Source organism: Lagopus leucura, unplaced genomic scaffold, assembly GCF_019238085.1.
Source record: "Lagopus leucura isolate 7727_CA_CO unplaced genomic scaffold, USGS_WTPT01 Super-Scaffold_100001, whole genome shotgun sequence".
Taxonomy (NCBI): domain Eukaryota; kingdom Metazoa; phylum Chordata; class Aves; order Galliformes; family Phasianidae; genus Lagopus; species Lagopus leucura.
The window spans coordinates 66345503-66360619 of NW_024962262.1; positions in this window are offsets into that span (position 1 = coordinate 66345503).

Here is a 15117-nt window from a genome sequence, read left to right on the forward strand (position 1 = left end):
CTGGGGAGTAGAATCCACTATTGAACTTTTTCCATTCTGTCAGTACGTAGGGACAAGGTACACAGCCTTTTTCTATCACAATTGGGCAGCCTGCATTCAAACACAAAAGGTTATGTAATTCATTCAGACACTCTGTAAAAGGGTAATTCTTTGTAGCTAGGCTGTGCTTAGCTCATAGTGAGTCATTTTTAGGAGGAGAGATCATACACATTGTTAAAAATAAGCTTTTGAAGACAGCAGTTCTTTCATGCCAACTATGTTCTGTTTAGATCAGCGGATTAAACAACCCAAGGCTGTAAGTAAAAGTTTCTCAGTGAATCAAAAAAGAAAAGGGACAAGTTTCACTCCTAGGTTCTGAAAGGGAGTCATAGGATTGGCATTACCTCTTAAAAATTTAGGTTCTAAAAATCTTTAAGCGTTTTTACAGAAAAAAAAGAAGTTTTCATTTTGCATCTGAATGACTAAATACAGCATTTGCTTTGTAACTCCCTAAAAAGAGAATGTAGCAAACAAAAGGCAAAGAGGCAACAATCAAATATGTGAAAAGACTCATCTTCAAATGAGAAAAGAAGCCAATTTCTGAACAGCATGGACTTATGGAAAATAAAATGTTTGCCTTTAATTTTTCAGGCCATCCTGCCATTATCATTCAGCAATCAGAAGCTGCAACATAGAGTGAGGTTGCTGTAACATGGCTATGAAAGCTCACAGTGCAACGGTTCTTTCCTCTGCTTGTGCTTGCTCTTTATTTCTGTTACCTAGTAAAACTAATTATTCCACTCTCCATATGATCCTTTACACATTTTTTGTTAGCCATGACCCTCAGTACTACCTATGACCACCTTATCTATCTTTGACAAATTCACATCTCTTAGATCTGTCACTCTCTGAATCACTTTTTTTCTATTTACCTTTCTCAAACTGATTTGCTTTCTGCCTGAGTTACTCTATATCTTGTTACTTACTTTTTTTCTTTTTCTTCCTAGTGGAAAGATTTTCTGTTTGTCTGATTCACCCTTCTGTTTTCACTTCTCATTCTTTCTCATCGTCATTATTTTGTCAGTTTTTGTTTTCATTCTGTGATTTATCTCATATCCTGACTGCACAGAGCAGCATCTTTTTAGTTAATTCATTTCCTATTGATTCTTAATCTTTCCTTCTCCTTCCTCTCCATGACTCAGCTTCTGCTTCCCATAGTTTATGTTTTTATTGTATTCAAAGGTATTTTTTGCTTATTCAGCATCAACTACTGAAACTTTCAAAGGGAGTGAATACACATAGATGGCTCTGTTCTGAACAAGATGATGTCAGCTACACAGCTTCTGAAAGCACATTTCATTCCACTGACTTGTCAATAGTTAGAAACAATAGAACAATTCAGTCTTTTTATATCTGTAAGATATAGCTCCTGCATTTGTCTCCTGCTATTTATTTCAATTTTATTCCCCTTAGATCTTGCAATTATGTGGGAAATTGATGTAGCTGTTTAAAACAAATACGTTGCATGATTCTGCAAAAATAAACCCCAACCCATTTAATGACAGCCAATGATCATGGAATCACCTCTTTAAATTAATTAGTAAGTCAATAGCATTACAATTTGCAAAGCAATTATATTTACTTTCAGCTTTGTAGACATCTTTCAAACTTGCAGAAATGTGGATTATTTTCAAAGCAGCATGTCAGCATTGCAAGACTATAACTACTATATGAATGGAGCATGCTACTGCTTTAATCTTAGTTATTGAAAAAGTTGCAGTACTGCAAGTATCATTTAACAAATGATAGATGTCCTCTTTCTCTCTTCTACTCGACCTCTTTGATCTTAGTAGAATTTCTTTCAGCTCTAGTATCCCATCTTACAGCACACCTTCCCACACAGTTCAATTTTCTGCATACTACCATGATGTATGACACTATAAGAGAGAGATGTGAAAGATATGTATGTTTCGTGTCGATTCACGATTGAATGTTTGAGTCTCAGTGGAAAATTTAAAAAAGATTCAGTTCCAGAATTTCAAGAAAGAATCGCAGCCAATGGTTTGATTTATTAGACAATTGAATGGAGCTTTCCAATTCAATTTCTCATTTAATACTTTTATTATAGTTTATTCATAGATTATTTCCTTTGGAGACAGTATTAGATCTTCTAGTCTGACTTTCATTATAGCACAGGCTATTAAACTTTACATAAATACTTTTATAGAGGCCAGTAACTCCTAAAGGAAATCTGAATCATCTTCCAAGAGATATTCACTACTGATTTTATAACATCAACAATGAAAACCTCCATCTCCTCTGACAATTGTTCTTGTTGTTTGACAGACTCACTGTTAACAAAATAGCAAAATAGATATGTGCCCAATTTTTTATTTTGAATATTTGTTGCTTTCGCTTGTTCCCCCTGGGAAGCCTTTAATGCTTAGTACAGCTTCCTTTTGAATGTACTTATACAGTCTTATTAGGACACCTTCTATTTGATAAGTGAAAGTTAGACATAGCTCTCAGGACTTACTTTAGTGCTGGGTTATTTCTGATGAACAATCTCCAACTTAATTCTTAACCCATGTTAACAATCATGTTGGAAGTCTCTGTTAGATATTCTGTGTATTTACTCAGTGGCTCGATACATAAGGACTTATGTATATATACTTCACATTCTTTGTGTTGCTATAATTTCTTTTTGCATCCAGGCACAAACATAAGTGTAGCAGTGGCTAGAATGTTCCTGAGACTAACTGACCAAAGGAAAAATTCCAACCTTCATCCTATGTAGGTGAGTGATACAAGTGAACATAAAAATCTAATTTGAGGGCACCAATACAAAATCTCGTTTGCGAGATTACATAAATATATATATATATCTTGTTCAAAGGCACCAACAATCTGATTGACAGAATAACACCACAGAAGAAGAAAGTCAAGGCCATTGATGCAGTGATGCAACAATGATTTCTGGTACAGTGAAATATTTTCTTCAAACTTGAAGTCACTTTTGTGCTTCTTCTCCCCTTTTCTTTCAACTGTCTTACAAAGTGTTGAAACCACAACTGCACACACCAGGAATTTTGTGTAGAGAGGGAAAATTGCCTCCATATTCCCTCTATATAGCTCTCGATTTTAAACACCATAAAAACTTTTTATAGCAGATAAAACAAGGAAGTAATATGCCTTCCCTACTAAAACCTCCCATTGTTTTCCAGGATCCAGATTCTGTCCTGTTAATTAAAGTCTACCATCTTATTCCTCATCCTTGTCCTTCTGACAGTTTGTGTGTTTTGATGAGCTCGGCATTCTCCCTTGCAACCCGGAATACTGTGTTTAGTTGATTAGAGTTTGTTTGTTTGATTGATTGACATTGCATTCATTGCCTCTTCGGACCATTCACAAATGTTAACACCACTGATTTTTTAATTTTTTATTTTATTTTTATTTATTTCTACTAACAGACTTAATGAAGAACACAGAGCTGATGAAAATGAAGTTAAGAACTAGGACTACTTTCTAGAGACCTTCCCTAAAAATGCTATCATCAGTAATAACTCCCTGCTGATAAGTACTTTTGAGACCTGTAAGACAGTTCTTAATCCATTTAAGGATGTACTTTACTGATACTGCAAATCCTTATACTTTTATCAACATGTCATGTATAGCAAATCAAATGCTTTGCAGAAATATCCTACATGTTGCCTTCAACAATAACTGTAATAAATAAATAAATAAAGCCTGTTTTTCATAAAAATTTTACTAAGCTTAATTATAAATGATATTAATATTGTGTATTAATTATAAATCTTCCATTTTATATTTTATCAAAAGAACTTTTATAATTTGTCCACCATTTTGCCAAGAACTGGTGTTACCTAGCACATCTCTTTTGACCTGCTCATCCCTCTTGACTTCTTGGATATTCACAAAATACCAGTATGATTTTTATCTTCAGAATTATCCATATGCAAAGAGGAATTCAGACCTGACATTTGCAGGAGACAGTCCTAAAAGTCACTGATTTTAGGACTCTAGGGTGTGAGCTATCTGGGCTTGTCAGCAAGACATTTTCTCAAGATAATATGTCATTTAAAGTCCACATTAGCTGCTAATGGTGCAATTAATCTCACCTAAATTCTTCTAAAATTAGTTGTCTAAGTTACCTAGGATCCCCTCAATCGAGAAAGAAAGATAAGATCCTGCATAGACCTAATTGATTCCATCTATCCTCATATAACTTGAAGAGAATCAGATAAATTTAAATATGTACCTGTAACATATTTCTATAAATACATAAATATTGATAATACTAGGTAAAAAAAACATTACATAGATACATATCTTGTAACACTTTCTGTAAAGAGAATTCTGAGGAATCCTAAAACAAGTGTGAGGGTGAGACCAAACAAACACCAGTCATGCTTTTAAGGACTATTGTCTTGATGTCTGCTAAAGAAAACCAGGCATGTTCCATGAGATCCAGACAAGGGGTCACATAACTTACAGTGTGTACAAAAGCGAACATGTACAGACATCTTGCAGCCCAGAAGGCCAACTGTATCCTGGGTTGTATCAAGAGGAGCATGACCAGCAGGTCAAGGGAGGTAATTCTGCTCTTGTGAGACCCCACCTGAAGTACTGCATCCAGTTCAGGGGTCCCCAACACAAGAAGGACGTGGAGCTGTTGGAGCAGGTCCAGAGGAAGGCCACAAAGATGATCAGAGAGGGCTGGAGCACCTCCCCTGTGACGACAGGCTGAGCGTGCTGGGGCTCTTCAGCCTGGAGAAAAGAAGACTCTAGGGGCATCTTGTATGGAAGTGGCCTTCCAGTACCTGAAGAGGACCTACAGGAAAGCTGGGGAGAGATTTTTCATAACGGCATGTAGTGATAAGGGGAAATGGTTTTAAAAAGAGCGGGGGTAGATTTAGACAAGATATTAGAAAGAAATTATTTACGGTGAGGGTGCTGAGACACTGGAACAGGTTGCCCAGAAAGGAAGGTGGATGCCCCTTCCCTGGAAGCATTCAATGCCAGGCTGGATGGGACTTTGAGCCACCTGGTCTGTGGGAGGTGTCCCTGCCTATAGCAGAGGACAGTTGGAACTAGATGATCTTACCCAAATGATTCTATGATTCTGTGATTTATAGAAGCTGTTCCTGACTTCATGGTGGGAGCCTTCTTTAGTAGCTGTGTGTGATCACCTGCTTCAAAACTAAGCATGCAGAACTGAGCTCAGTGATGATCTGCTGATCTGCACTGCAACTGCAAGAGTTGTATATTATAGTGTGCAGACCTGATTCTTTCCTGAGGTCCGATTGTAATTTAGATGCTGCAGATGGTAAATAATATGGACAGTATAGCCAGTTATGTTTTTCCTGAAAATCTGAGGGAAATTTCTCACATACTGACTGCAGGTCATGTTCAGATATCCAAAAAAGGAATGCAATGAGAGATTACTGAAAATAAAGTGAGGCAATAACCTGTCCAGAAATGGAAAGAGAGCAGTAGAAATAACAATTCAAAAGGATCATAATCATTGTTTATCCAACTCTAAGAAAGGGATAATTCCTTGCCAGTTAGAATCATGATTCAATTAGGTTCTAATCTACAGACAGAGAATGCCTTCTGTGGCCAGTTAGGAAACACAGACCAAGTTCTTGAAGGCATGGATATTGACATGAAGTTAGGGGATCAAAAAAACATGAGCAATTTAGAGTGTTTGGGAAACAAAATGAAAACAGAGTCCAAGCCCATGAGTACTTGCAAAATTTATAATAAGAAGCAGAAGGATATAAATTGTGGGAATGTGATGCAATCACAGAAGGGTTATGGATAACAGCTGTGTTATGAGATTTCCGGGAAAAGGACCCTAGTATGGAAAAGAGCTGACACTTCCCAGAAGAGGGAGTGACCTAAACCAAAAATTAAGTGAGGCACAGGCTGTTGTTCAGATTATACTATAAAATAAAAGGAAACATCATAAAGATTGCATCCAAAAAAATCAACTGAAAAATGAATTATCAGTAAAACTGGACATGGCACAAATCAGTTAAAGTTGAATTAAACGCCACTCAGCTTAGAACTATAGCAAAGGAACAAGAGGCCTCAGCAGGAAAGCTTGTGAAGTTGCAATAATTAACTGTATGTACGTTGTCTCTTGAGTCCAAACTAAATTAAATTTTTATGATACTTTTGTTGAATTTAGTAGTCTGGTTAGACCAATGATTTTCACTTTTAAGCACTTCAGAGTATTTCCGCAAGTGCTTTGGTTAGAAATAGTCTAAACAAAAATGGATCTCTGTGATATAATCACAGTGATGTTGATGTGAATCTTCATTCTTCAACTCCTAAAACAATACCTTTTATTTTGTTAATTAGGATGAAATTTTTCAGAATCTCAGCTATGATAAACAAGTATTTACTCCCATTTGTGTTGGCCTGTATTACATATGTTGCTCAACTGGCTCTATTAACAATGATGCTAAATCCATCCAGTTTACACAAATCCATGTGTTTCTTGTGTAAACTTCTGAAACATTACTCTATCTCCTATTTCCCACTACCGTTCCTGTTTGTGACTATTATCTGTTTATTTATTCATTCACAATCACTCTCTAACTGTTCACCTACACTTCCAGCAAAGTTATTCTGCAACGTCTCTAACCAGTGATCGGTTAAAAGCTCATGGTTGCCTTCAGCTATCAACTGTTTACAGCTGCCTTTGTTGTGTCGTTCTGTTGTTTGTTTTTTTTTCCAGTTCTCTTCAAGTCAAAGTCTCAAGAAACATAAAAATGGACCACAGTGGTTGCTCTTACAGTATGTGAGTATGGTAGACAGCTTTTCATCCCATTTCTTATTGCTGGTTTTTATTAATTTTCAGAGAGCTCTGTTGGTCATTCTGCTGGTACATTCCATTTGTCCAGAACTTTGGCGTGCATGACACATTATATAATTGCATTGCAGTTAACTGTGTGATGGCTCTTTTCATGAGAACAGCTTCCATCCGCTTTGTGAGTGGGCCAAAAGTAATTAAATGGTATTAGTTCCCCCAAGCGGTGATCCAAATGGGTCCTGTGTAATCAGCCTTCACCCTGCCTCCCCAAAAAATATCTTTACTGCAGCTGGATTTGTCTTGGATTTATTAGAGCATTTACAATAGCTGATGCTAGTCAGGCATGCAGCTATTTTCTGTACCTTGGCAACAATCATACCGTAATAACTCCATCTAACATTAGAAGATAAGCTTATTCATGTACAGATCAAGTCAGTGTACCAGAGCTCATCCTCACAGACCATCTTCTTCTGCTCATATTACTTCCTTTTATTAGAAAAATACCAACTCCTGTTTTAGAAGACAGTCTAAGAACCCATAAGTCCAGCTTTCCAAAGACACTGTGGAAAGTCAAGTTGTTCAAATTTGGAGTGGAAAGATACATATGTTTCAAATTAACTCAAGTAACAATTCCATTAAATTTCTTAATTATTCAACTGGAATATATGCTGAGCAAAACCTGTTCAAGCAACGGACTGAGAAATATTTGAAAGTGAAAGGGAGAGGTAGCATTTTACGTACTTTGTTAGGAAATTTAAGTGAAGTGAACGGAACACTGAATACTGTAGACCTTGAATACTTTGGGGATGAATTATCACTGATGGGCAATGATGTGATTAAAGCATTTCTATAGAGAAATGAAAGGCTACAGATTTCGGTACACAGCCAAGGAGAATTATTGCTCCTTGGAAAAGCTGTGTTTTCATTAGCTTCAAGTGCTATACTAATTGCAGATGAATGTTGTTGCAATATTATTACATCCATGCACTTTGCTGATATTAAAATACATTATTTCAGGGAATAATAGAAGCAAAAATAAACTAATGCAGTACTGAAAAGTCCACCACCCTAAACTGTTATCAGAAGATGGAAAATCATCAAGTGTATCTTCACAACATAGTAGTCTATGTGGAGCTGTATTGCAGATATATGTTAAGGACCACACATATACCAACGACCTTTGGAATGGCAAAATTCATACTTCCTCAAAAACAGGTGTTCCTCAGGAAGGAGCTGGGTGGGTAGTTTCAGAAAGGTACTGTGATGGCATTTTTGCTGTAGAGAAATGGAAACACTCATTATAAAGAGTTATTCTGGTCCAAAAGTCAACTGGTATAGATCTTAAAAAAGATGTACTGCAGTATCTTCAGAGTAAGACAGCATTGTAAAGTTGAAATTCACATTCTACAGTAAGTTTTCTGTTCAGTACTTATGTTTCAGGTGTACAAGCAAACATCATTCTGGAATCATAATAAGTGAAAATTACACATAAACCTTCCAAGTAGATGACAACTACTACTGTAACAGAAACAATGGGAGCAGAATGGAAAAAAATGTAAAAGAAAGCTTTTTCTTATGAATCTGTAGTGAAGCAATCAGTGATAGTCTCAGTAAATCAAGAAGAAAATTGAAAATCATTAGCAAGAAATTACAGTATGGGCATCAGAGGTGAAGATGAGACAGTAATTCTTGGTGGGACAGGCAATTCTGTCAAGTGTATCATTTCATTCATTACTGAACCACTAGCAACGCTGTTGTATACATACTAGTAATTTGTTACATTTATTATCTCAAGACTACTTTCAACAAAGTACAGAAAAGTCAATACTTTATGATGTAAATATAGAATGCTTCTTGAACAGGACAGTGATTATAGGAAGCCTAGAGAGTGAACAGGTTCAACTGCACTCTTACAGTGATTGTGATTTGAACAGGTCACCATGAAGGAGAGAATTATTGCAGCCTGAAGAGAAGCTAATAAATCTGAGCACGTACCAGTAACATTTCTAAAATATACAGATATTAATGATACATGGGTGACAAAGTACTATATCTGTGTAAAAACACTTTCCTGAGAACAGTGCTGCATACAGAGAATTTTCAGGAATTCCTTTCTTCATTTACCACTGAGTGAAAAATGTCAAGCAACACTTACCTGACTTCTTACTTGACTATGGAATCAATCTGTTAATAGGTTCACTTCACAAATATGGCAATTTTTTTTTCTTAGCCCAGCATATCATGTCACACAAGTTTTCTCAAATTTAGAAATACATCTGCTATTTAACAAATGCACATAAACTAAATAACATATAATGCTGAATGGCACTGTCCATAGTTGGTTCATCATAAACGTACTAACGCTTCCAGTCCCAAGGTAACCATAAACTCCAATCCCAGAGATAACTCACTTTATTGTAACTGCCCCAATGGAGTTCAAAATAGACCTGTGATGAAGGAATTAACTTGTCCTGACTTTATCGGATCAGACACTGGATTTCACTGCAATCCTAGTTAAGATTAGCTACTGCCTGTAAACAGACTGCAGGTCAGGGACCAGCTTGTTCTCTCATCTCAGCAAAGTGAAGCTCCCTCAAAGGAGCTGCCTGAAATGTATCACAGCTGCTGTGAGAGGTTGCTGAGCTGCCAGAAACCTCACTCAGAGGAACAAAGGCCTGGATGAGAAATTGCTGCCCAGAATAATATTAGGGTAAGAATAGTAATGCTTCACACTTCTGAATGGCCTTCACCTTTGGGTCTGAAGTTAATAGGAAAGAGAAAGAAAAGCCTTTTTGAGGCATATCATTCCATCTGATGTTGTTCCTTTGAGTTTAGTGGGAGGAGTGTAAAATGTTGGCAGCTCAGAGATCAAAGACCTACAAGCATAAACTGTGAAAGGCAGGGCCGAAGTGCAGCAAGTCAGACATACTGAAGATAGACACAGAAATGACTTGCTAAATTATTTAACACTATGAGTAATGTTTTGTCTTCATGCTGCCGCTTTTTATGGCATCTAAATCAATTTGTTTCCCTAAATAGATTCTGGTGCTTTTCTGCAGTAACTGGAGATTACTTCCACCTCTTTAGCTCTATCAGTAAAAAATGAAATTAGCTTTATCACTTCACTGTAATTTTTTAGCAAATTACATAATTAAGAAACAATATCTTGGTTGAAAATATGAAATGGCAAAAGCTATGTTCATGACTATGAGGCAGTGCAGAATCACCTAGAATTCTGTACCTTTAAAATAGCCTGGGTTATTCCTTTTTCCCCTATAGTCTTATATAGGGTTTTTATTATCCACAGAATAATGAAATAACTGAGTAGAGTCAGCTGTAACTTGCTTCACTGAAAACCAGTGTCCACAACAACTGTGTTTTCCCAGCACACTTAGGAGTGTGTTTTTACACCATAAGATGCACTGTTTGTATATATAAGATTGGACTTCTTTCTTCTTCCTACAGAGGTCTCTAGAACCGTTATGCACATCAGTACCACTGAGAACTTTGACAGAAGAGCTGCAGTCTGCCACAGCACTTGACAGTAATCTCTGCCTCAGAGCCATCTCTTCTTCCAGAGTCTGTCCCCCTCAGAGAAGAGCTGGCAAAGTGAGGTATGTGCACATACTCCAACTCCTCTGGAGCAAATGCTTAAACTGCCAAGATGGGCTTGAGCTGTGGCATCAAGCTGCAAAGCAAAGGAACTGAAGAATGCTTGCTTCAGCCAGCTTCACAGCAGGATGACAACCTTTGGTAGTCTGAATAAGCCAGGAGGTGTATAGTGCCATCAATAACTGCCTTAGCCAGATATTGCCTACATTCCTTTCAAGGCTACATTACAATACTGAAGTTACAGACAGCTACCTAAATGAGTGCACAGCTCCCTAAAATGCATGAGAATGCCCTGAACTGGGTCCAGATGCAATTTGCCTATCATTAGAAAAGGTATAACCGAGAGATCCTGCTGAAGGCTCTCAGAAGGAAAGAGAAGGCCCTGAGTACTGCTAATGCAGGGCTGCTGTGGTTCCAGCACACAGCTGATGTTCATGCATGGTGAGCATGCTGCCTTCCTATTGAGTGCATTAGTGTCAGTGCACTGCACTAGCACGCACACCTTTGCAGAGCAGCTGTACAGAGCACATGCAATAGCTGATGCCATGCATTAATTGTACAGGCTGTCAGACACTTGGAAAAGCAACCAGTATGAAAATATGGAGACAAAGACTGTATTCTATCTCATTTCAGGGGACATAGTCTATAGTCTGAAAGGATTATACAAACCCTTCATAGGCTGGACCCTGAAATTCACCAAGGCCCCAATGAAAATCATTCTCCTTGTATCTCAAAAGTGAATGGGTGAATCATCTGACCCATGGACACTGATTCACATGTGGCTGGGAGAAGAGATGCAGAGAAACCTCTTTTTACAGCATCCCTCCTGCTTCTGGTAACTTGCTATAGATATAAAGCACGTATCAAAAAGTGTGATGGCAACTAACAGTGATGAAAACCCTGGAATGACTTGCATGCACAAGGGAAGGACCAGTGCTGCCTTGCTGTGGTGATGCGAAGAATATAGACCTGAGCAGGAACAGCTCTTTTGGCACATGTATTTCAGGTGTCTGTAAGTGTGAGATAACACTCCACAATTACACCTGAAATATCACAGAATCACAGAATTGTAGGGGTTGGAAGGGACCTCCAGAGATCATCGAGTCCAACCCCCCTGCCAAAGCAGGTTCCCTACAGCAGGTCGCACAGGTAGGCATCCAGGCAGGCCTTGAACATCTCCAGAGAAGGAGACTCCACCACCTCCCTGGGCAGCCTGTTCCAGTGCTCCGTCACCTCACTGTAAAGAAGTTCTTGCGCACATTTGTGCAGAACTTCCTATGCTGCAGTTTCCAGCCATTTCCTCTTGTCCTGTCTCCACTCACCACTGAAAAGAGTCCATCCTCGCCATTCTGCCCCCCACACCTTAGATATTTATAGACCTGGATCAGGTCCCCTCTCAGTCTCCTTTTCTCAAGGCTGAACAGACCCACTTCACTCAGCCTTTCTCCATAGGGGAGATGCTCCAGGCCCTTCACCATCTTCGTGGCCCTCCGCTGGACTCTTTCCAAGAGATCCCTGTCTTTTTTGTACTGGGGAGCCCAGAACTGGATGCAGTACTCCAGATGAGGTCTTACCAGGGCAGAGTAGAATATGCGTCTCTTGGGTCTTCCCAATAATAAAACAAGATTAGTATGGAATCATATCTTTGTGATACCGCACATGCAAATTCTCTTACTTCAACCAGTATGTGTTTGGATCCTCACAAATTAATGAATATGATAGCAACATCCCTAATGGTTTTCCCTTAGATCAACTAACACGCTTTTAGTACATCTTTGTTAAAGCAACACAATATTCTTGTACATACAGAGCAGTATTTTTTCAATTGGCAAGACCATTTTAGACACCAGACATGTGAATATACATTTCCATTTGAAACACATTGAAACACTCTTACAGAGGTTATAAAATACCACAAGCTCTCTTAGAACTTACATGTCAGCAGTGTAATTAAAAATGTGATGCATCAGCTTTTAGAGTAGTTTCCCAGAACCACAGATCACAGAATCACAGAATCACCCGGGTTGGAAGGGACCCCAAGGATCATGTAGTTCCAACCCCCCTGCCTAGCAGGGCCACCAAACATACACATTTAGATCAGGTTGCCCAGGACCCCGTCCAACCTGGCCTTAAACACGTCCAAGGACGGGGCATCCACAACCTCCCTGGGCAGCCCGTTCCAGGGCCTAACCACTCTCCTAGTAAAGAACTTCCCCCTAACATCCAACCTAAATCTTCCCTCCTTCAACTTAAAACCATTTCCCCTAGTCCTGCTGTTATCAGCCCTTTTGAAGAGTTTACTCCCCTCCTGGGTGTAGGTTCCCTTCAGGTATTGATAGGCTGCAATGAGGTCACCCCGCAGCCTTCTCTTCTCCAGGCTGAACAAGCCCAACTCCCTCAGCCTGTCCTCATAGGGGAGGTGCTCCAGCCCCCTGATCATCTTAGTCGCCCTCCTCTGGACCCTTTCCAAAATCTCTATGTCTTTCTTGTACAGGAAAAAAAAAAAAAAAAAAAAAAAAAGATAATAATAGAAATGCAGAGAACAGCTTGAAATACAGCTGAATTTATTTTAGAATAGGACCCTCATGCAAGACTGAGCTCAGATTGTGTTAATGCTGCTGGCATTTGCCAGAAGGTTACTGTGATGGCTTGTTCACATGGAAAATTAAGGCAATAAAAGGTAAGATGTTATTCTAAAATGCTATAATGGCATTAATACAAATTCATATGTGAGCACCCTTATCTCATTATAGAAAGTTATTTTTTTCTAGTTCTAGCAGTAATTTCTTCAGCACTTATTTCAAGCCAGAAAATCCTCTCTTGCACTGGAATATGCATATATATATCCAGCTAGGTTGACACAGCCATGGTTTTACCTTCAAAGTTTCCTGAGAAAACTTTTAGAATGGAAAGTAGTTGTCACTGTTATTATCTTTAATTTTTCTGATGTAATTGTGCCTTCAGAAAGAGCATATTAGGCGACATCCACCTACATTTCCAATCAACAAATCTGCAGAGTTTTCTATACTGCACCTGCTGTTTTTATCAGTACTCTCAGCTAAAATCCAAATATCAGTGGTTGGTTGTTTGGGGTTTTTTGTTGTTTTGAAAGTCACAGCTTTTAGTATCGCTGATATTAATGTAATATGCAAGTTCTTGAATAACCCTCTCTCTAATGAACTATTGTACTAGCTTATTCTTCTTCCTAGTCAGTGATCCTGGGCAATAGGTATGTAAAAATGTCACAGAATCACAGAATGGCCAGGGTTGGAAGGGACGTCAAGGATCATGAATCTCCAACCCCCTGCCACATGCAGGGCCACCAACCTCCCCATTCAATACCAGACCAGGCTGCCCAGGGCCCCATCCAATCTGGCCTTGAGCACCTCCAGGGACGGGGCATCCACAACCTCTCTGGGCAGCCTGTTCCAGCACCTCACCACTCTCATAGTAAAGAGCTTCCCCCTGACATCCAACCTAAACCTCCCGACATACAGCAAGGCAAATAGGTGTCCTTTGATGGTCTGTTCTGAAAGGCCAGTGTTCAAAAACAGGACCTCTTCTGTATTTATTCCTCTCATCTTTCACAACCCAGATATATAAAACACATTACTCCCCCTACTAAGTGTTTCTAATTTTCTGTATGTTACTGTTACAAATGTAACAGACAAAACTGTAAAAAAATAAAAGTGCACTGTTACCATTTCATAAACATACAAGTCACAAAATACTGTCGTCATTATTCCTAGCTCATATCAGGTCCTCTTTGCTTTTAAAATCCTGCCTATTACTCTCATAGCTGAACAACTTCCACTTGCAACCACTGTTCCCAGCAGTGAAGACCTCAGGGCATTTCATGCAGTATCTGGTCTCCCTCAGGTCTCAAGATCTATACCTGCACTTCAGTTCTTAGTTTATTCATTATCTTAGCCTTTTATTACTATCGTTGTTTTGACTGCAAAGCTGAGGCCTGGCTTAGGCAGGATGTAGCAGTAAGCATGTGAACAGGTTTTCTCAGGAAGAAATACTATGTGTGATCCTCAGGTCATGCAACCTCATAGCACTGTGTGCTTTGTCTTCTGATTTGCAAGCTCCACCAGTCCACAGGAGACCAGCTGTCTTAGTAGCTCACAGCCTGAAATTCAGCCTTTAACGTTGTTTGGCCTTGTTTTTTTTGAGTCGCTTCAAGATTTAGTTCTGATGTCTTCAATGAATATGAGAAATGCCCTGGGACTGTCTGAAGGAATTAGACAGCAAACTTAACACAGAAGTCTACGTCTACCACCACTGAGGAATCAAGCCATTATGTGTCAAACCTGGAGGATGGCAAGCTCGACTCACACATCTCAGGAAATCAATGAATTGTAATGGTGACAGGTCTGCCGTGTGTTACAACATGCTGCAGCCAGGACCCACTGGGTAGGTGCCTGCAAAGAATATTTCACCCTTCTATTCTTCACATTCACTGCTCAACGTCCTTTTCTGATTGACTATTTTACTTCCCTGGCTTGGGTGGGTGTTGAGTTGGGTGGGGGGAAAATGGAATGAAATGCAACAAGGGCAAGCTAGAGACTTGTGTCTAGGCAAGAGCAATGCCAGGTAGCAGTATAGGTTGGGGACTGCCCTGTTGGAGAGCAGCGTAGGGGAAAGGGAGCCGTGGGTCCTGGTGGACAGCAGGGTGACCA